Genomic DNA, 23,056 nt, shown 5'->3' with positions numbered 1-23,056 from the left:
CACTCCAGTACCTTTGCCAAGAAAACTCCATATGAGGTCATGAAATTGTACAGGATTGAACCAAACTGCCAACAATTTTATTACCCAGCACTTTAAGACTTTTGCAGAGCAGGTGCAAGTCTGCATTGGTAGAAGAGTTTCATTACTAAAAGTTCCCTATATCAATGAAATCACAGATCTAGTCCAGCAAAACCATTTCTTGCTACCTGGATGCTACCTACATATTAAGATCATGTGTTTCTATGCTCTCGAAGTACTAAAAAAGTCACTAGCACCCCTTCTCTATTTAGCACCCTGGAACAAATCTCAGCTTGCTCTATGCCAGTTAAACCTCTGTGTTTTATGTAGAACACCTGGTCCTGATAAGCTCTTGATACCTTTAAACCAAATTAATATATAGAAAGAGGTTCACACATACTCACAGGCTTAAAGTCCATAACAATTTTCAGAGACTCAGCAGTGTCCATTTCACCCATTCCACTATCCCAGGAGTTCAGCTTGGGTAGGTTGGAGTAGAGGTGGTCAGGTGGAATCGCCCTCTGGGCTGGTGCAATTGAGCCCTCATCTGAAAAACTTTCATTAAAAGGGCCTCTCATAATAGCTCCCTCAATATTGACTTTAAGTAGAAATGGCAACTTTTGTTTTGAGAAAACAAAAAAGTTGGAGGGAAATAAGAGATCCCTGAAAGAAAAATGCTATTGATCCCTTGGCACTTTCATTTTCGTGAAGTGAGGATTATAGTGTTCTCTGTAGGGGGGCTGGCTTATTGGGCTGATGCTTGACTGGGCAAGCCTTTATTTAGTAAAACAGCTCAGTTTTACTGAGTCGAGTTACTTAGTTACGCTGGAATGATGACTTATGGTTGGATGTCATAGGATTACAGTTTTAAAGCTGGAGGAGACCTCATTTTACTGATGAAGAAACTGAGATCCAGAAAAGTTATAATGTGTCCAAGGTTACACAAGTAGTATGATGTAGAGCTCGACCACATGTGGCCCTCTAGGAACTCAAGTGAGTCCCTTTGACTGAATCCAAACTTCACAGGATGCACTTGAGTACCTAGAGGGCCACATGTGGCCTTGAGTCCGCAGGTTCCCCACACAAATGGTTCTCAAAGTATGGTCTGAAGAACCTGGGTGTCCCAAAGACTCTTTCGAGGGCTCTTTGAGGTCAAAAATATTTTCATAATAATACCAATATGTAATTTGCCTGTTAAAATATTTCTCCCTTTTCCAACCACATATCTGTGTGAGGCTGGATTTTCTTCATATTCTCTAACTAAAATAGCATATGTGACAGATTGAAAGCAGAAGCAGATATGGGAATCCAACTGTCTTCTATTAAGTCAGACATTAAAGAGATTTGTGGTGGGGGAAAATGCAACTCTTCTCACTAATTTCTTATGTTTTGGAAAATATTTATTTATGTCCACATGTACTGGGTTTGTTATTGTCCTTTTCAAATGAATTAATAAATATTTTTAAAATTCATCATTTTAAAATTTCTATTATGATAAATACTGATCAATATAACCTATACAGACAATAGGAGTTCATAATAATTTTTTTGGTTAAAAAGAATCTTGAGACCAAAATATTTTAGAACTCTGATTTAGTTGAAGTCCCACATTTTAGAGAGGAGAAAACTGAGGCCAGGATAAGGGAGGGGACTTGTCCAAGATCACACAGCTCATAACAGCTGGAAGCTGATTCAGAGCAGGGACTCCAGATTCTAAATCTAGTGCTGCCTCCTAGTTGTAAGCCCCAAATCTGTCATATCCAAAGTTTGGCCACTTCATTCCAGCAGCAGTTAGGAGTTGGAATGTTGTAGGCGAGGGGAGAAGAAGGCAAGCCTTAGTCCCGCACTACTTTATCAAAGCAGTAACATACTCAACCAGATTGTAGTCAGTCTCACTTGACCTCTAGGGGTAAGTGCTGCCCGAGGCTGTAGTTTAACATAGCACTTTGGGAATGTAAAGACTTTGGGTCCTTTTCCCCTTTCTACCCAATACTTAATCTGTTTACAAGATCTCTTTACACTGTGACCCCTTGTGAAACTGCCTCTTTCAGGAAACCTGGAGGGAAATCTCTTCCCATATTAGACTGGTTTCTCAATTACTCACGAGCTGCTCTCTGTTTTCTAACCCTCCCAGGAAAATCAATTTAGTAGAATAAGCTTGGTTCGGGAGAAACTGAACGATCATAATGGCATCCAAGCCTGTAACTCTACTGTGTTGAAAACACCACTGAATTTGCCAATTTATAAATGACAGTGCCTCAAAAAATGCAGGCAGATCAACTATAACACATTATACACATGATAGCTATCATTTCTGCAAAGCTTAAGTTTTGCAAAGCTCTTTACAAATATTACTTCATGTTGTCCTCACAACAATCCTGGGAGATAGGTGCTATTGTTATCCAGTCTTATGGAGAAGGAAACTGAGGCAGACAGATATTAAGTGACTTACCCATATTCACATAGCTAGGAAGTGTCTGAGGCCAGATTTGAACTCTTCAGGTCTTCCTGACTTCAAGGCCAGCGCTTTACCCACTGTACCAACTAGCTGCCCCAGATTTCCGTTGCCAGTTCAGTTTTTCAGTCTCAGTCACTTTTTTTTCCCTCAACAGCAGGAATGAGATAGTAGGATCATGAGACTTAGAGCTAGAAAGAGATCTCACAGATCATAACCAACCCACTCATTTTATAGATGGGGAAACCAAGGAGCAGGAAGATAATAATGAGAATGATAATAAAACTCACATTTGTGTGGTTCTTTTAAGTTTGTAAAGTACTTTACCCCTGCTTCTCACTCACCGTTGGTGTTATTTATTTTATATATAGTTTGTACTTCTCTGTGAGCATGTTGTAGCTCTCTTCCGCCCCCTCACCCCCCCACCCCCAATAGAATCCTGGGGAGCATGGGCTGTCTCACTTTTTTATTTCTATCTCCAGCACCAAGTGGGCTTGTAGGAAGCACGTAACAAATGTTTTTGAACTGGTTGATCTCGCTGGCTACTTACAACCACCCTCTGAGGTAAGTAATATTAAGATCATTACCGTTTTACAGATAAAAATTTGAGCTTCACAGAGAATAAATGATGAGAGCACGGTGACAGTAACTGAAGCCGGATTCAAATCCAAGCCTTTCTGACTTGAGGTCACTTTGCTCTAAAGAGTTTTCAAGCACCTGAGGTCGCCTCTACAAGAGTTTGTGTAATAACGTATGCTTCGTTGACCATTTTTCCTCATCATGAAGAAGTTATTACCCCCACATGACCTGTACCTTCTATAGGATCACAAATCTAGAACAGGACAAGGACCTCAGGGGCCTTCATTTGACAGATGAGGAAACTGAGGCTGAGGAAGGTTAAGTAACTTTCCCACCCAGGTACGAGTGGCAGAAGTGGGATGTTAGTTTGGGTCTCTCACTCCAAAGTTATTTCTCTTTTCCTTGTACCACATCGCATCCAAATCTAACTCAGAAGAGTGAAGAAATAAGCAACCCTTGACTCCACCACCACTCATAAGGGTCTGATTTCCATGACTGAGAATGATAAAATCCCCCTTTCTAACAACAACCTGCTAACCTTCCATCTTTCCCTCTAACTGTCCCCTCTTTCTCACTCTCCCTTCTATCTCACTCTCCCCTATTTCTCACCTTTCCTCTAACTTTCCCCTTTTTCTCACTTCTTCTAAACATTTTCTGGTTAAAACCAATCCAGGAACCTCTGCATGCCTTGGGAAGATGTCTATTCAAAGTATTTCTAGGCACTGTAAAGTCAAGCCTCTACTATTTATAAGAGCTGGAAAGCACGGCATCCACCGGATTCCTCTTCTTATGCCTCCTTAGAACATGGAGTTACAAGCTAGGCCAGAAAAACCCATTAGACTGTGAGGTCCTTGAGCACAGGGATTGTCTTTTATCTTTCTTTGTATTCTCAGTACTTAGCCCAGTACCTGGCCCTTAGTAGGTGCTTAATAAATGCTTATTTTATTATTTATTTACTGATGGAGCAAAAAAGTAGAAGAATAAGTGAGTTCTTCCAGGATAGAGAGGCTCAGTAATGGATTATGTGTCTTATCCAGGCACCCCCTGAGCAAAATGCAGAGAGGTACTACTAGTTGACCATTCAGTATTCATTTTTTATTTTTTTTACCAAAATAAGTCTTAGGTTGTATTCTAGGGAATGAAAGACCTGTCATCTCCATCAGTGGAGACAGAACTCACAGGACATGGATTGAAGCAAGAGTACTTGGCATTTAGACTATAGGGTTGGCTTGGTTTGCAAGGCACTTTGAGCCCCTTATCTTATTTAATCCATAACAGGTGTCATTATTCCTAATTTAGAAAGGAGAAAATGAGGTCCAAAGAAAATAAGCGATCTACCCAGGGTCGCAAAGAGTAGAAGAGCTGAAGATTACTTATGTAGAGTTGGAAGAAAATTTGGAGATAGTTTAAGCCAACCTCTTCATTTTTATAGATAAGTAAACTGAGGCACAGACAAGATGAATGACTTGCATAAGGCAACAAAAGCCTTAAGTGACAGGCTCTGGATATGAATCAAAACCAACTGCCTTTAGACTCAGAACACTTTCCACAACACCATTTTTCCTTTTCTAAGTCAAGGGTTGTAAGTTTCAGAAGCAGAATTTGAATGCTTGTCTTTCTCAAATCTACATCTAGTACTTTTTCATTATACCCCTCTATCTATCCCTCCCCCCCTCCACCTTGAAATCTGGAATCCAAATGTGTGCCAAGGACTGGACATACTTGCTTTAATTTTCCACATCATGATCTCACCTCTTTACTTGCCAGTATAAGCTCAACCAGAGAAGGGGAAAGCCTGGACCTTGGGAAACTTGGGATGTTTTCTGGGCAATGTTATGAGTTCTCCATAAAGACAAGTGCTTGGACCCAAAACTGGAGCTTGGGTATGTTTAATTACAAGTTCGTTTCCTGGAAAAGTGACAGTCCCTTAGCCAAGGAAACATGGCACCGAGGAATCTGCAAATTCACAAAAGTGGAATGTTCCTAGGAGGCCTTGAATTGGTGAAAAAAAAAATGAAGAGCAAAAAGCAAATTTCCCAACTTAGAAAAATATGTGGCTCATATTTCCATGACAAGTTTATGGAATTTCCACCTGGAATAGTAATTAGAAAGACCATAGTCAGATTTCTGCACATAATACTGTCTTACTTGTGAACATAAGAGTGTAATGGTGAGTAAAGCAGGACTTTTTATTATCTTTTGTTTTGGAGTGCTTTTCAGCACTAAAGCAATCAAGTGTCTTTGAGTTTTGCCTTCCTTTCAATCAAGAGTCTTTGATGGAGTCATGAGTCTTTGATGAGCTACTTAAGTCACAGGAATACTTAGATCACATGGGTTTGAGTCACATGATTGTGATGCCCTCTGACCCTAAAGAAGTGTATATATACTCTTAGATTAGCATTTTGCTCGGGGCTCACTCACTGGAAGAGTGTCGTGTGATTTGACCAGACAAGACTGGGTAGCCATGAAGCAGCCCCCCGGCTTTGAAAAATCTAGATGTTGGTGCTTCTCTCTCTGGTAAATATCTATGTAATGTCTTGGTCAGATGGCTAGAAGCCTGTCTGTTGATTTATGTTATTTTGCTCTGTTTATATAATTTCTGCTTGTAATTTCTGTTTGTGTTTTCTCTGAAGTTCAGGGTGCTAACTTTTCCCCCTGAACTAAGTGAATGATATATGTATGTTTAATCAAAGTGAGATTGTAAACCCCTTAAAGTTGCTTTCCTTAGAAAAGCAGATCAAAGAACCTGTGCTAGTAGCCCTCCTGTGTGCTGGTGTTATTGGCCTTACACAGCCACAGTAGTAGCAAGTAACATTGTTGTTACACCAAGTCACTTTTAAATCCAGACAGCCATAAATATATTGTAGTAGAAAAAGCAAGAACCTTGACCTGTGTTCTATAGGAAGCCTCAAGCTATCACGTTCTTAGCAAATTTAGTAGCATTTATGAGGAAATTTCTTGTTTCTAAAAAATATTTTATGGTGACCAGTTCCTTTGCCCCCCACCCCCACTATAGGGTTTTCCCCCCTTCCAGCTTCCTTTTTCACTAATTCAATTCAATTCTATTCTATTCTATTCAGCCCAATTTGGGTTGAATCGAATTGTCAGGAAGAGTTGGTATAGTGGGAAGGATGATTAATGTGTGAAGATCTGGATTCAAATTCTGGCTCTGCTACTCACTGTCAATGTGACTTTGATCAAGACTCAGACTCTCCGCATATCCATTTTGTTATCTTAGTTGAACTACATGACTGAGATATCCCAGCTTTAAAGTTATGATTCTAAGAATTTAATTCGATTGAACCATATTTTATTAAGCACCTGGTAGGGTAGTTTACCATAGAAAGCAAGGCTACAATAGTGAATCCGTGGTGGGAATTCATAGAGAGAAACGTCCCCTTTTTCTTTTTCAAAGAAGTGGTTGCATCCAGTTTGGTGAGAACAAGGTATATTTTATGCTGGGTTCTTCCTATCTCAGTTTAGAATCTGAACTTGGATTCCTAAGGGGCTGGTTTAGAATCCAAGAAAAACATTCGCAGGTGGGAAATGTACATGTGCTGGTGATCTATTTTTTTCTTACACATACCATGCATATATCAAGAAAGATGATATCATATAATCCTATCAAACTGTCATGTGCATCATATTAATACATCAGATCAATATGCAAACTACCTCCCACCAGGTGGATTTTAAAGTTGGCCACAATTTCACTAATTCAAGGTCTTGATCACAAAGCAATCAATAAGGCATGGTAGAAAGAACGTTTGATTTGGAGTCAGGAGACCTGGATTAGATTCTTGCTTCTGGAAAGAAAGAAAGAAAGAAAGAAAGAAAGAAAGAAAGAAAGAAAGAAAGAAAGAAAGAAAGAAAGAAAGAAAGGAAGGAAGGAAGGAAGGAAGGAAGGAAGGAAGGAAGGAAGGAAGGAAGGAAGAAAGAAAGAAAGAAAGAAAGAAAGAAAGAAAGAAAGAAAGAAAGAAAGGAAGGAAGGAAGGAAAGGAGGTAGGAAGGAAAGGAAGGAAGGAAAGGAGGTAGGAAGGAAGGGAAGGAAGAAAGAAAGAGGAAGGAAGGAAAGGAAGAAAGAAAGAGGAAGGAAGGAAAGGAAGAAAGAAAGAGGAAAGAAGGAAAGGAAGAAAGAAAGAGGAAGGAAGGAAAGGAAGAAAGAAAGAGGAAGGAAGGAAAGGAAGAAAGAAAGAGGAAGGAAGGAAAGGAAGAAAGAAAGAGGAAGGAAGGAAAGGAAGAAAGAAAGAGGAAGGAAGGAAAGGAAGAAAGAAAGAGGAAGGAAGGAAAGGAAGAAAGAAAGAGGAAGGAAGGAAAGGAAGAAGGAAGGGAAGGAAGGAAGGAAAAGAAAGAAGGGAGAGAGGGAGGGAAGGAAAGAAAGAGAAGGAAAGGAAGGAAAAAAGAAAGAAAAACAGTAGCTAGAAAAGGAGACATGCTAAGATGCCTAGAAACTCAGAATATTAACAAGTAAGACATGATTTAAGCAAGAGCTGTCTAACTGGATTACTGGCAGCTAGAAGGTGAGGAAATTAAGTTGTAGATGTGTTTATGTATCTAACACAGCTCATTTTTCCATATATTTTCTTGACTTTTGGACCAGATTCTGCCAGATTCTCCACCTTTCAGCTCTGCACGACACCTTCCAAAGCTTGATGGGAGAGTATGCTCTCCCTCCTCATAGTTTTCTCCAAGGAAATTAAAGTCTATTCCCCAGTTCCCAACATCAAAAAATTTAAAGGGCACATCTCCCTGAAAACCAAACCAAACCAAACCAAACAGCACCAGAGCAATTTAATTCAACTCAGTGAAGGAACATGAATTAAATGCTTATTGCAGACAGGTGCTGGGTAATGTGAATATGGCATAGTTCTTGCTTCTAAGGAACCTACAATCTAATGCATGGAGGGGAGGGTACAAGTACACAAATAATAATGATAGAAGATGAGTGAGATAATGGCATGGGACCAGTTTAGGCAAAGTACTGGAAAAAATTAGAGGTGAGAGAGAGGACCTCCCTTGGAGTATGGGTGAGGCAAGGAGTGCATAGAGGGGGGTAGGGTAGGGTGGGAAATAGCTTGAGCTAAAGCACTAAGAATGGAAGATAGAAAGTGGTCCAGTTTAGTTGGGATGGCATAATAAAGTAAAGAGAGGAAATAAAAACAAAACAGGAAAGGTGGGTTGATATTATGGAATACCAGAGTCAGGGGTTTATTCTTTAGGTCACTAGTCTCAAAAAGTGGAAGCTAGAGCCCATAGGGAGATGTGGCCTAACCCCAAGGGTTCTGTGATGAACCAGAGGGTCAGAAGATGAGTCCTGTCCTGCCCTCCAAGTGACAGCCAATCCTGGGACTTGTCTGCAGTACAACTATACCTACCTTCCTTTACTCTGTGCCTTGGAATTTGCTCTCAGATCTCAAGCACAATAAAAAGTTGGAGAAGGATGTGGCTTTATTGTGCCATATCCACTAAAATCTCCTTTCCCCACCCCATCTCTATTTTGGGAGACTAGTGTTCCTCCCTTTCTAGATATAACTTACTCTCCAGCCACTCTTTCAGTGGTTTCCTCTCAAGCCAAGCCTGTGAAAGATGGGGAGGGATGCAAATGGCAGATGTCCATATCAATGCCAGCCGGCCTGGTCAGTTAGCCATTGCAAGGGTTCCTCATTTATTTGCCAAGTTGAATCCTGTTGTTGTTTTCTTTAAGTTTTCTCTCTGCCCTGGGAAATCATAAATATGAAAAGACTTTCTTTATTAGCTCTATCTCCTTGGCAGGGATCTTTCTCTGACAAATGTTTTTTTGTTTTCTAAAAAAAATTTAAACCTCTCTCTCTCTCTCTCTCTCTCTCTCTCTCTCTCTCTCTCTCTCTCTCTCTCTCTCTCTCTCTCCCTCTCTCTCTCTCTCTCTCTCTCTCTCCCCCTCTTTCTCCTCTACCAGGTCGTCCAAGTATTTTCTTCCCTCCTATCCATACCCCTGCCCCCCACCCACTATATTAAAACAGTAATGCGCACAGTATTGTGAGTGGTTAACAACTTTTTTATCATATTTACCAGCTTCAAAGACAAACTTAAGATTTAAACACAAAAAGGTGAAAAAGGTTTTAAGAAACAAAGGTAAGATGTCCTGGTCTACCAAGAAGACATCAAATGTAAGCCCTCTCATCTTGGGAGAAGGGAAGGGAAAGGAAAGAGAAGAAACAAAAAAAGAAATTCATCAGGCCTCATCTCTACCCCAGAGAGTTTCAGCAATAACAACTCTGTCCTGACATTCTAGAGACCTCTTCTGTACTCCACCATGGTGGCAACATCTCTGTCGCTTCCTACAGCTCTCCTCCTACTCAGCTTCTCAGCTCTTCTTCTTTTCTTCTTCCCACAACCCCTTAGGATGGAAGGGGCTAATTTCGGAGTCCAGATCAACCCAGTACATCCTAAAAACTCCCCAAGGGCCTGAGGAGGAAAATGAAATCAAAATTAACAAACTAATCAATCTTTAGAGTCCTGTTTGACTTGATAATGCTTTGATTAGGCAGGAAAAACAGTATTAACATATGCAAAGCACTGAGGTAGCTGTTGATGATACAAAGACAAAAATCAAACAATCCCTGTCCTCAAGGAGCTTACATTTTAATAGGGATTAATTTCTAAAATATTTTCTAACTATAAAATTTCATGATCCTGTGGTCTTAAGCTAAACAAACAAACAAACCAAAGGGGGAAAACACAAAAAACCCCTACATTAAGGACTAGACAGGTACCTGCTGATTGGACTATTTAGGTGGGTAATGAAATGCAAACTGTCCAGTTTTGTGAACTGGAATTATAACTTAGATCTGCTGGAGTGTTTCACCCTGTTCACCTCAAAGAAAATGGATAGGTAGGGAATTAAATAGTCAGCTTTCAAGTGTGGAATTGTGAAAATTTGGCTAAAACTCTACTTTGCTAGAACAACCAAGGAGCTCAGGGATTAAAACATTACAGTTTTATTAATAATAAGGACAGCAATAATGATGGTGACTAACTTCTACACAATATTTTATAGTTGAGGGTCACTCAAAGGGCAATGGAGAGATGCTTGTTGGATATGACAAGACTTTGACATATATCTAATGATGAATTATACAGGGGAAATAGCATAAAAGATGTTATCAAAAAAGCGTATGACCAAAAAAGAATATGGGTTAAAGGTGAAGCAAGAGTGAAGTAGAGTAGATAGACTGTCCACATGCTCCATTTATATCCATGCAATGTCCAGATATCTGGGGAATGGTTTCAAGCAGGTTTTATGTGAAGACATGGACAAGAGGTACATGGGTTGAAAAGGTATAGATGAGTCAATATCTGCAATAGTGATGATGATGACGATGATGATGATGATGATGACGATGATGATGATGATGATGATGATAGCTAGCATTTATATAGCACTTTAAGGTTTGCAAAGCACTTACAAATATTATCTCATTTTCTTCTCACAACCACCCTGGGAAGTAGATGCTAATATTGTATTCATAGACAAGAAAACTGAGATAGAGATTAAATGATTTGTCCAGTATCACATGGCGGGTCAGTGTCTGAGGCTGAATGTGAGTCTTTCTGACTCCAGATCTAATGCATTATCCACTATGCCACCCACATTCATTAGATGAGAGATACACTAAAGTTTAAAGAAGTTTCTTTTTTATGCATTATTTATTTATTTTTAACATTCTTTTTTAAAACATTCCTTCCCCAACCATTAAGAAGGTAGAAATATGATATCAATTTTATATGTGGGTGCATATATATATACATACATATATATATATATAATTATGCAAAACATATTTCCATATTAGTCATGCTTTTTAAAAAGGCAAGCACAAAAAAAGAAAGTAAAAAAAAAATTATGCTTTAATCTGCATTCAGACTCCATCGGTTCTCCCTCTGCAGATGGATACCATTTTTCATTATGAATACATTGGAATAGTCTTTGATCACTGTACTGATCAGAATAGCTAAGTGATTCACAGTTGAGCATTGTACAATGTTACTATTACTGTGTACAATGTTGCTCTGGCTCTGGTCACTTTACTTTGCATCAGTTCATATAAATCTTCCCAGGTTTTTCTGAAACCATTCTGCTCATCATTTCTTACAATACGACAGACAGTATTCCATCATAGTTACTTACTACAATTTGTTCAGCCGTTCCCTAATCAGTGGGTAACCCCTCAATTTCCAATTCTTTATCCCCCCAAAAAAGATCTGCTGTAAATATTTTTGTGTATCTTTTTCCTTTTTCCTTTGATCTCTTAGGGATACGGACCTTGTAGTGGTATTGCTGGGTCAAAGGGTCATAGTTCCAAATTGCTCTTCATAATGCTTGCATCAGTTCACAACTCTATATGCATTAGTGTTTCAATTTTCCTACATCCCCTAAAGCATTTGTCATTTTCCTTTTCTGTCATATTAACCAATCTGATAGATGTGAGATAGTACATCAGAGTTGTTTTAATTTGCATTTCTCTAATCAATAGTGATTTAGAGCATTTTTCATATGATTATAGATAGCTGAAAGAAGTTTCAAGTATGGAAAGTGCTTTATGTGTATAAAGAGAGGCACAGAGGGCATGGATGACATATTTAATTTCACAAGTATATACTTCAGAATCTCATACACGAGCTCAGCAACTTCCAGAATAAGATGTAAGAGATCGTGCACTGAAGAGGAAGATAAAAGCATGAGAGGGGCAGCTGCTGGTGTGAGACAGAGAAAGAGAGCCATAATTCAACGAGGTACAGCTGAAGAGCAAGAGAGCTGGAGAGGGCAGACCTGACCTGGCCTGGAGTTTGGGAGTGGTAGCGCCCAGAAAGGTGGCAGATTTTTGTTTGAAGATGTTTCTTCTAGTATCTTAAAATCTAACCTTTAGTTTAAATAAACATCGTCTGGATATATTTTGTCCTTTTCCCATGGAATTGGCAGGGGTGGGGGGAAGCAGGGGTGGGGTGGTTAGGGGAACACAACTTTCTGATTGCTTTGGGGATGGGTGTGCGGGGAAGTAGCAGCCTTCCCGAAATGGATGCTGAACACACTAGTTCTATGAATCATTTCTTTTGTTATTTAACTTGCTTCATTTTGTATTAGTATAATCTATGTCTCGAAGTCCATTTGCATGGAACTCTCCTTATTGGTGGAGATGGATTATTCAGACTGTATGAGGGACAGAGTTGTGAGAGCTTGGGAGAGAAGAGAGATCCTAATCTTCTGATTTCCAGCTTCTAGAGAGAAGCATATACTTCCATACCATTTTCAGGTCCCTGAAGTGAAAGAAAGACTCTGGGAAATGGCCAGCATGATCAAGGTGCCTGCTTCTCTACATTGAATAATCAATCTCCACCAATGGGGAGACTGCCATGCAAATGATCTTTGAGGAGATGGTTAGATTAGCTTTACTGACCTTCAGTTTGACCATCAGGCTAAAGTTCCAGGGTACTTTGTATCAATTAATCTGCATGCATTTAGTGAGTGATTATTATGCGTCAAGCACTGTTCAAAGGGGCTGGGGATACAAAGACAGGCAAAATCAGTGTCTGCCCTCAAGAAGTTTACATTTAAAAAAAATTAATGAGCAACATGATGAAATAGTGTAGGGACATGGGGATGAATAATCATATATTCTGCCTCCACATGAGCCAGAAGATACAGAATACGAATGTCAAATTATTTTAAATTCTAGGAGGACTTCCTTTGGTGCTAATTCTAATTACTTCTAATTACAGTCTTTTCACATTTATTCCTTTGATTTTTCATAAGCTATTAGGTTATTGTAATTTTTCACCATTTTGTAGTTGAAGAAATGGATTTTTAAGGTTTAAACCAGGTCTACACTGTCACAATTATAATCATTCGTAGACCTTCTGAAGTCCTATCCTGATGCCTTGTCATGTTGTAGCTATGAGATTCTGGGAAGTTACCAAGTTAGATTTTCAAGCATAGGTACAGTACTGAAATCTGGAGCTGTCACTCAAAGACCATACAAAGTAGAGAGAGGCTGATCAACATAAGATTGTACATCAGTTCCTATGTGCATCAATGGAAGTGCCCACTCAGAGATTCAGAAATCTAACCATTGTATGCTTGAAGTTGCTTTCTGTCAGAGTTCTGTAAATTCCATTGATAATACTTTGCCCTCTGTTTTCCATACTTTTGGGCACTTTTCTTACATTATTATCTGCAGTATGGCATTCAGTCTTTTATATCCATCATATTGTTGGTTATGTTTTTCTGGGAAACCCATCATCTTTATACTATCTTTGTGAATCCTGTCTTCAAAGCTGGTTGTTTTTGCACATATAGCATGAGTATATATTTTCTTGCTCTTCTATATTTTTGAGGTCCAGATCTGTTATCCTCTTGTTTTCACAACCTCTGCTCTAGATTTTTTTTTTTTCTATCTTGTGTTCTAAATTATCTACTAAGTTGTTTGTCTTGCTTCTTGGTTATCTCAATTTCCTTTTTTTTCCTATCTTGAACCATTCCAAAGATTTTTTTAAATGTTGTTCCATTATATCTTGTTTTCCTATAGAATTTCTAGCCTTGCTTTCATTTTCTCTTGGGCTTTGATTTGCATCCCATTGGGTATAATATCCATTATATTTATTGCCTTTTCTAGATTCTTTGCTTATTTTTTTCCCTTCCTTGTTTTTATTTTATCTGCTTTCATTTCAGGGCTGGGCAGATCCTCTTTCCTCTATTTTAGTAGCTTCTATCAGATGTCCTCCATGTTTGATCTTCCGTTGTGACATGTATTTTCCTGAACCAAGATCCCTGGGGCAAGGTATCTTCAGGCTTCTTGCACTGAAGTGTAAGGAGGTTTGGTTGTGTCACTGCTCTGTGAAAACTCCACTGGGAGAAGACAAAAGTCTAACCTATATCCCACTTACACTTGGGCCCAGAAGCCCCTTCTCTTCCACGTTTCCTTTGTACTTCCAGTGTTTCACACACACACACACACACACACACACACACACACACACACACACACGCACATGCACACACACACACGCACATGCACACACACACACGCACATGCACACACACACCCCAAGCTGGCTAGTGGTGTGGTTGATATAGCCCTGGGTCCGGAGTCAGAAAACCCTGAATTCCAATCTAGATTCAGATACTTACTAGTTGTGTGACCCTGGGCGAGTCGCTTAACCTTTGTCTGTCTCAATTTCTTCCATGGCAGAATGCAAATAATAATAGCACCTGCCTTGTAGAGTTGTTGTGAGGATTAAATGAGGAAAAATATCTGTCAGAAAAAGTGCTTAGAGGGGCAGCTGGGTGGCGCAGTGAGTAGAGCACCAGCCCTGGAGTCAGGAGGACCTGAGTTCAAATCCAGCCTCAGACACTTGACACATGTACAAGCTGTGTGACCTTGGGCAAGTCACTTAACCCCAATTGCCCTGCCTTCCCCCCTGCAAAAAAGGAAAAAAGAAAAAGTGCTTAGCACAGTGCCTTCCATATAGTAGGGATTATATAAATGCTTATTTCCTTCCTCCCCTCCCCATATAGTTGCATGGCCTTTCTCTCCTGGTTATTGTCCAAGTTCACTGTTTTTTACCTGTTAATGGGCCTCAGAACTCAGACTGAGTCACTATCATAAGGGGACAGATAGGGACCATCACAGCTGACATTATAACAACAGTCTGCCAGCTTGTTTGCGCTGGGCATATGGGACATAGACAAGCCAAGGGATAGTTAGAATGAGAGTGTCAGGTAGTTTTGACTTTTCTTTTTTTAGCACACTCAACATTGTATGCAGAAGTTTGCCGTCTTCTTTAATCGTTGCATTTTTACTTCCTGTGCATTAGGTACATTAATTGTTGTTTGAGCTCATGGGATGAGTGAGTTATGCCAACCAGAACTTTTACCACCATATTACCAACCGAGTAATCCTGGGAGTACTAACCTTTTTGAAATCATGGATCCTTGAAGTCCTGACACCCTTCGCTTTTATTGGTAGTGTCCACTCAACCCGAACCACTGTTCCTATTTCCTCAGCTATAAAAGTAAAGGAAAGGTCATGTAGATTATTGAAGGAAAATAAGTTCATCCAGACAGGCGACTTTGAGTCTAATAATTTATAATAATAGTAATAATAATAGACATTTACATAGTGGCTACCTTGTGCAGGTACTTTACAGTTATCATTGATTTGATCTCCGCAATAACCTTGGGAAACAGCTGCCATTATGATTCCCGTTTTACAGATGAGGACACTAAAGGAAACAGAGGTTAAGTGCCTTTTCTGGGGTCACACAGGTAGGAAGTGTCAGAGACTGGATTTGCCCTGAGGTCTTCCTGACTCCGGGCCTAGTGATCTATGTACAATACAACCCAACGTAGAACCAGTGGTGTCTGTCTAGACCTGGTTTTATACAGGCTGAATCATTCTGGTCCTGAACTAGTATTATAATAAAGACTTTAGGACACCTAAAAGTACTGGATACCTAACACTGATGAAATTCTAGGGAATGTGAACGGCATGCAAAGTAGGAAAGCGTTCGGGAGGCTTAACAAATTCTTTCTCTATTTTGACATGTTGCCACAATCAGGACCTGAGGGAGGATGTTATTAATTTGTCATCAAAGGGCTAAAAATAAAGATAAAAAGCTTAAAGGGAGGATGGGAATTCATTCAAGTCACAGAGGGAGGAGGGCTTGTAGCTTGTGGCCATCTGAAGTAATTCATCGGTCACCAGAGTATCAAGGATCAGTAAGGACATTCTGGTACTGGTAATGAGTGGAGGAGGCACAGTGAGGTTACTGATGCTCGGGGGCTTGGTGCACAGCGAATAGAGAGCAGAATGTGGACCTAGAGTCGGCGTGTCATTGGAGCAGTGAGTGGTACGAGTCACACAAAGAGAGTTGTTAAGAAGGGATGAGACTGTGTGGAAGTTGAGAAAGCGTGAGTCAGTGAGTGTGTTTCAAGTGTGTCTAGGTTTGTATAACAGTTTTTAGGTGGAACATGGAGAGTGAAAATTAGAGCACAGTATGGAGACAGATACCTGCAGCCTATACAGTTAGCCAGTAAGACTGAGGTCATGCTAGGTCCTAGCGTCCTCACCATGGAGCATCCCTGAAGCTGGAGAAAATGATGATGGGACCCTGACAGATGTGCTCTCTGAATGATACATTCTGAGCCCCCAGTAGTTTCCACTCAGGAAGAGAGAGCACATAGAGTGGGGGGTGGGGGGGGAGAACCTGCAGCTGCAAGGACACATGTGGCCCTCTAGGTCCTCAGGTGCAGCCCTTAAGGCTGCAGGTTCCCCACCCCTGACCCAGAGACTTCAAGGGGAGTGAGATCTAGAGTGCCAAGTGTTTGTATAGGAGTGCATCTGTAACAAAAGAAAACTTTGGCAGCATGTGGTAAATCTGTAGTGCCCTTGCTAAGCATAGCACAATAGAGAGAGAGCGAGATTAGAAAGCAAGAGCCTGACTGATCTATCCCCAAATTGATATGTGACCTCGGGAAAGTCACTTCCCCTCTGAGTTTTAGCATCCTGATCAGTAAAATGAAGGGATTAATTTATGTTTCATTTGAGCTCTTACATCCTAAAGTCTAGGAATCTATGTTCCTTTAAATCTACCAACAAGGATTGACTGGGCCAGGCTCTCTGTGTGTGTGTGTGTGTGTGTGTGTGTGTGGTGTGTGTGTGTGTATGTATGTGTTGCTCTATCCTGGGTACTCTAGGGGGCTGGGAGATTCAGTCTGCTGAATCATCTCCTGTCAGAGAGAGTCCTGTGTGAGACTGGAAAGCATTTTCACCTATTTGTCCAATTGTCCATTCCTAAGTACAACTCCACAGTTTATTGAATGGAAAACTGGCACATGAGGGATCTCATTCTTAAAAGAAATTAGCCCTGCTCAGAGGACTGTAACCATAATTTAATTGGTATCAGAAATTGAGCCTCCTTATATAACAAATTATTAAACAATAAGAAAGTTTTCATCCTCTTTTTTTTGCCTTAGTGGTTCTCACATCTCAAGAATCTTCATATTCCCAGTTTTAAGATATTGATAAGTTATGCAAGTTGTTAGAAAGCTGAGTTCTATCAATGTATTTCAAGCAAAAAATTGGTAGGCCAGAATAATGGAAAGGGCGCTGGTTCTTGTGTCAGTAGGTCTGGGTTTAAATCCAGCTCATTCCCTTTTTAGCTATGTGACTCTGGGCTAGATAGAACCTCAGAATGCTAGTCTAAGCAGCGATGTGAGACTCAGGTAGAAATAGATGCCCATAGGCTGCATATTAACTTAGAAAATCACAAAATAATATTACATATTTATTTATTTTGTTAAACATTTTCCAATTACATTTTAATCCGGTTCTGGCAGCACTAGGGAGTTTAGCGAGACCCTGAAAGCTCATGGGCTGCAGATGCGATGCCTCTGGGGACCCAAAGGCATGGGATAACCATGTGATAGAGAATTAATCAAGAAATTTTGAAGAAAAATAGATGACATTAAGACCATTTCTAGTGCAGCATAATGGGTAAAGTGCTAGCCTTTGAGTCAAGGGACCTGAGTTCAAATCCCATGTCAGATACTTCAACAAAATTGTGTGACCATAAACAAGTCAATAAATTTCTCAGAGTTTCATTTATAAAAAGGGAATAATGATATTTATACCACTCACCTAGCAGGGTTGTTCCAAGGAAAATATTTTGCAAACCTCAGTGTTCCACATAAAAGTGAGTTGGTATTATAACTGGGCCCAGACCCATGATTTCATTGATGTTGGAAACTCCTTCTACCAATGGAGGTTGGCATATCTTCTGTAACTTAGAGTCTTAGAGAGTTCTATGGAGCACTGAAAGATTAAGTGACTTATTCAGTCAGTAAACATCAGAGGAAGAATTTGAACTCAGGTCTTCCTGACCAGCTTTTAATCCACAAAATCATGCCATGCCATTGAGCTTATTGAAAAATTGCTACGTTAATAAATATTTTCAACCCATAATTTCGTGGCCAATATTTTTAGAGGAACACATCACTGGCATGGAAATTCTGTCTTGGAAACCTTTTTCACATTGAGTGAGACACCAGGTTCCACGGTTTGGGAAATGCTAATGTAAGCAATTCCTTCCAAAAAACAGAAGAGAATGGTGCAGCTTGGATCCTGAGACAGATTCTACTGCTGCCACACAAGTCCCCTTAAGCCATTGGAAGGAGAAATGTTGAGGTGTATGTCACTTACTCATCCCTTCATCCATGAGAGATAGTATCAGCTTATATATAAGTGAGGAGCCCTTCTCTTGGGAGCTCCCTTGGGTAACTCTGTGATTCCTGGTCCTGATGCCAGGTAATATAGGGTATTGGTAAGAGTGCTGGGTGTGGAGTTAAAGATTCTGGATTCTAGCTGTGGTTCTAACACTTTGATAGCTGTATGAACTTAGGCATTTGATTTTTATGCACCTCCATCTCCCCATCTACAACATGGGGATAAATTTCACTTTCACTCTCTACCTTGGGAGGAACCACAGTATCGTAAAGTAAGCTAGACTTAGAAAGCTGATCTTGGACCTTGGAAGACCTGAATTTAAGTTCCTCTCCTGACAAGTATCCTGGCCCTGGGTAAGTCACTTAGTGTCTCAATGCTCCAGGCAACTCTCTAAAGGTGGCAGAAAAGAGGCCAATCTGCAATAAAAAGGTAGTTTTTTGTTTGTTTTGGAGTTTTTTTGTTTGTTTGTTTTACAGTCTCTATCCCTAAAACTTATACTACAGGGTTGCTTCAAGAATCGAATGAGATAATGAATATAATGTGCTCTGGGAAAATGAAGGTACTATATAAATGTGAGCTCCCTCACTTTCTTTTCCTTCTTCCTTCCTCTTCCCTCTTCTCCTCTTCTCTTCCTTGCTTCTTTCTGCTTCCTCTTCCTCTGGCTTCTTATTGTAATCAATACATCCTGCACATACCAAAATCTTCCCGCAAAAGATCACGTCCATAAGATCGGAACTCCTTACTTCAAAGGATCTTTGATGTCATGAATGCAGGCACTTTTTCTAGCCCTTCCACACCTTCTCATTCCGTGTGACTCTTATCGATGTCTTCCCATTAATCCTGCATAGAGAGACCATCCAACATGCTGGGGCCCTAGATCTCTTCCAAGACCGTAGATTCTAATGGCACTCCCTAATGGTCCTCACTTAGCCTTTGCCTTCACCGTGGGGCTGGCCCATCTCCTTTCCAAGGCATATATTACCCTCATCACATACTTCTTCTTACTGCTTCTTCTGAGTCATTCTTCACAGGCAAATTCCTTGCAGTTTCCTCCTCATGTTCTCCATGAGATTCCAGAGCCTCCAATGCAAATTACACAGAAAAATCAATGAGCATTTATTGAGTACCTACTGTGGCCCTGCACTGTTCCCGATGTTGTCCTCAAGAGGTAGCCTAGTCAAAACCCAGATCTAGCTAAAAAGCAAAAACCAAGACAAGAAACCATGAGGGAAAATTGGCAACTGTACCCGGTGACTTATTTGCATGTCAGTGCGTCTTTCTCCCCATTTACACTATACATACCTCAAGGTATTTTACTTTGTAAAATTACATTTTAAAGGATTTTTCTTTTTCTGTCTCCATTCTGTACTTTTCCTCTGCACAAGTAGCAATTGTGTTTGCTTTTAGGGTTTTTTTTGTTCACAGAACTTTCATCAAATTCACTGCCTCACATATTTCCCTCTAGTGCCTAATCACTTTGAGAGAGCTGAGAGACACTCTTATCCAACCCTATATCTTCATAAACAGAGGCCTAGGAAGATTAAATGACTTGTTTAAGGTAGCACGAGTAATAATAAGAGGTCAGAGGTGGGATTTGAACCCAGGCTCTTTGACTCTGGATTCAATGCTTTTTTTTAATGTTAAAAAAATAACAAAAATATAATACATTAGACATTATATAATAGACATAATTTATTTAAATTAAATTTAACACTTTAAAAAGTAAAATACTTGATAGTTTTCAAATAAAAAAAAACCTTTATGTAGTTGGTTGCAACTGAACAATCATGCTTCAAATGTAAAAAGCCTCAAATTCACCAGGAGACAGAAACACACAAGGAGCCTGAAGGAGAGATGCCCAGCCAATGTCCTTCCATTATGCCATTGTCCTGAGTTCAAGGAAAAGAGAGCAGACAACATGTGGGGCAATGCAAATCTAGCCACACTATAAGTGAGAGTGGAAGTTGGGGAGAGTTTAATCTCAGGAAATCCTTCGAGTAAGAAAAGTCCTCCCCAATATTACAGAAAATCCTGCTTCAAGGAGCTAATCAAAAAGGACATCCAAATAAGCATTCTCTCACCCCAATTTTCTCATTAGAAAAAAATCTAAAGTGTAAAAAAAAAAGGCTTGCATTTAATATCTCTAATATGTGGCCGCCTTTTAGCCTCAGGAGAGGGACAGGTATTCATTTTCATAAATTACTTTTTAACCATTTTTTTCAAGTGAGGGGGGAGGCCGGGGGTGGTGAAAGAAAACAGAGACAAGCCAGATGCCTTTTTCGGCTTTGATCAGTTTCTCTGTAGACAGTCAGGCTGCCTCCTAGCACCTCTCTAACTACAGCTTGCCAGTAAGAAAATGAGCTGTTTTAACTCTGCAATTACGGTGCCTGCTGAATGCCTGTCATCACAGCAGGAGCAACCTGATCTGAACTGTATATCCAATGCCGAGAGAATTACAAGCAAGCAGGGCAGAAAGTTAAATACCCCCTGTGGCTGGAAGTTTGCACAAACGAAAGGGCCTCAGGCTGGCCAGCCTCCCCTCCCCCCCCCCCCCCCCCGCCCCCAAGCTCACGCTCCCACCCTTCGACCCTTCCTCAGTCCTCCCTCCCTCGGCCCCTCCCTCTCTCTTATGTTCTCTTCTCCAGTCGCTGTAAGTAGAGAAATCCAGGACAATATAAGGCAGCTTTCCCACAGCAGTTAGGGAGAGAGAGAGAGAGAAACTGGAGCAGGAGTAGCCATCCTTATCTTAGCCTCTGGAGTCAGGGAGTGGGAACCTGCCTGAAAAGTGGGTGGGATTGAATCAGTAAGGGGTGAGAGTGGATGGATGGGAAGCAGTTTGCACTCCATGCCCAGCTCAGTTTGTACTACATAATCATCCTCTGATTCAAACTACGGATAGAAGAGAATGCACGCAAACCAATGCGTGCTCTGAACTGGAAGCCCGTTCAAAGACTTTTTTTATAGGCCTTGAGAGATTTTAATTTATTGGAGTGGTTTTTTGTCTGTTTGTTTTTGGAGGTAATTGGGGTTAAGTGACTTGCCCAGCATCACACAGCTAGTAAGTGTCTGAGGCTGGATTTTAACTCAGGTCCTCCTTACTCCAGGCCCAGCACTCTATCCACCTAGCTACCTCTCATTCATAGACTTTAAAGATAACATCCCAGGAATGAGTAATAATAACTCAATGTTGCATTTGGTGTATAGATACTAGCATTATATAAAATCCATCTGAGTATATGCCTGAGAGTGTGAATAGATGGATAGATAAAAATATTATTTTTTTTTAATTTATTAGGCACTCACTATGTACCAGGCATTGTGCTAAGCTCTGGAAAGCTCTGTGTGATGGGAGGGCTATGGATAGGAGGGCTATCCTTACAGGTGGGTAAGGCAGCTGGTGTAGAGGTGGAACAGACAGAAGAGTTAGTCGGAAGTCAGGTGAAGAGAGTTATTTCAGGGAGTTTCTGTTTTGCTTTTGCTTTTCATTGGGAGGTAACATCTTGTGTAGGAAAGAATATTGTTGGAGGAGTCTGGGCACCTGGGTCAAACAATTCCTCTAAGAGCTTACTACCTTACAGGACCATAGGCAAGTCACCTCATTCATAGGACTGAGTTTCCTTAACTGTAAAATAAGAATACTGGGCTAGATGGCCAGTTCTAAAACTAGGATCTCTCTCTTCAAGGGATTCTCTTGTTCCCAGATTGATTAAACATCTTCCTATCTCCTTGGACTGCAATGTCCTCATCTACAAAATCAGGGGATTCATCTAAAGAATACTTACCATTCTCATAGTGCTTTAAGGTCTGGTAAGTCCTATTAGCCTAGGATCCCTGAGAGGTTAGTAATGCAAGCTTTATAACTCATATTACAAATAAAAGGAATACAGAATAAAGGAACTTGCTCAGGGTCTCACACATAGTATCTGAAATAGACTCTGAACCCAGGTTTTCTGACTCCAAATCTAGGACTCTTTCACCTTGCCATGATCTTTTTTTTTTTACATTTTATACATTTTATACATTTTATTTTATTTTACATTTTATAACTTTATTTATGCCTACATTGACTGTCTGCAAGCTTTTGAAAGTGGTGACAGGCATGTATGTAACCAACCTATACAGTTTGGTGAATCTTCATCCTCATTGCATTTCCTGAACAAATACACTCAGTTATGGTATGGGACATTCCTTATTCCTTTGGAGCAAACAGCTTTGTTGAGTCTGGTGTCAATGGGTATATCTGGAGTACCCATTTCTTTCGAGGCAAATTTGTGGATTTCCTTTAGAGCTTGAGGAGCTTGCTTTTTGAAGCCTACTCCATGATTCCTCTTGTGAATGTTGACAGTATACGCTCTGATCACCACCTCATTGATGGCAGAATGTCCCTTCTTTTTCTCTCCACCTTTCTTTGCCAGAGCCATCCTGCCTGGGACCAGGTCAGAAAGGCACCTGTGCCATAATCTTAAAGTCTTCTAGCTCTGTGATTCTATGTTCTAAGATACTTTCTACCCCTTATATTCAATGTTCTATATTTTAAGATCCATTCTAAGCCCCAACATTCTGTGCAAAGTGGCATGGTGTATTGGAAAGAGCCCTGTGCTGGGAGTTAAGACGTCAAGGTTCTTATCCTACTTAGATATAAATCTGTGTACTTTGGGCAACTACTTAGTCTCTCTAAGCCTCAGTTTCCTCACATGCAAAATGAGGGGAGAGTGGGCTAGCTGATATCTCTATAGTCCTTATA

The 23,056-nt window shown here is 40.3% G+C and overlaps 1 pseudogene; it reads right to left on the bottom strand.

Moving 5' to 3' along the window:
• Positions 1-15,705: 15,705 nt before the first annotated feature.
• Positions 15,706-22,742, bottom strand: LOC118842124 (annotated as a pseudogene).
• Positions 22,743-23,056: the final 314 nt, after the last annotated feature.

The sequence above is a fragment of the Trichosurus vulpecula genome, chromosome 3 (genome assembly GCF_011100635.1).
Source record: "Trichosurus vulpecula isolate mTriVul1 chromosome 3, mTriVul1.pri, whole genome shotgun sequence".
In the NCBI taxonomy this organism is placed as follows: domain Eukaryota; kingdom Metazoa; phylum Chordata; class Mammalia; order Diprotodontia; family Phalangeridae; genus Trichosurus; species Trichosurus vulpecula.
Note: the sequence above shows the minus strand (reverse complement) of the source record. Positions and strands in the feature narration are given on the sequence as shown.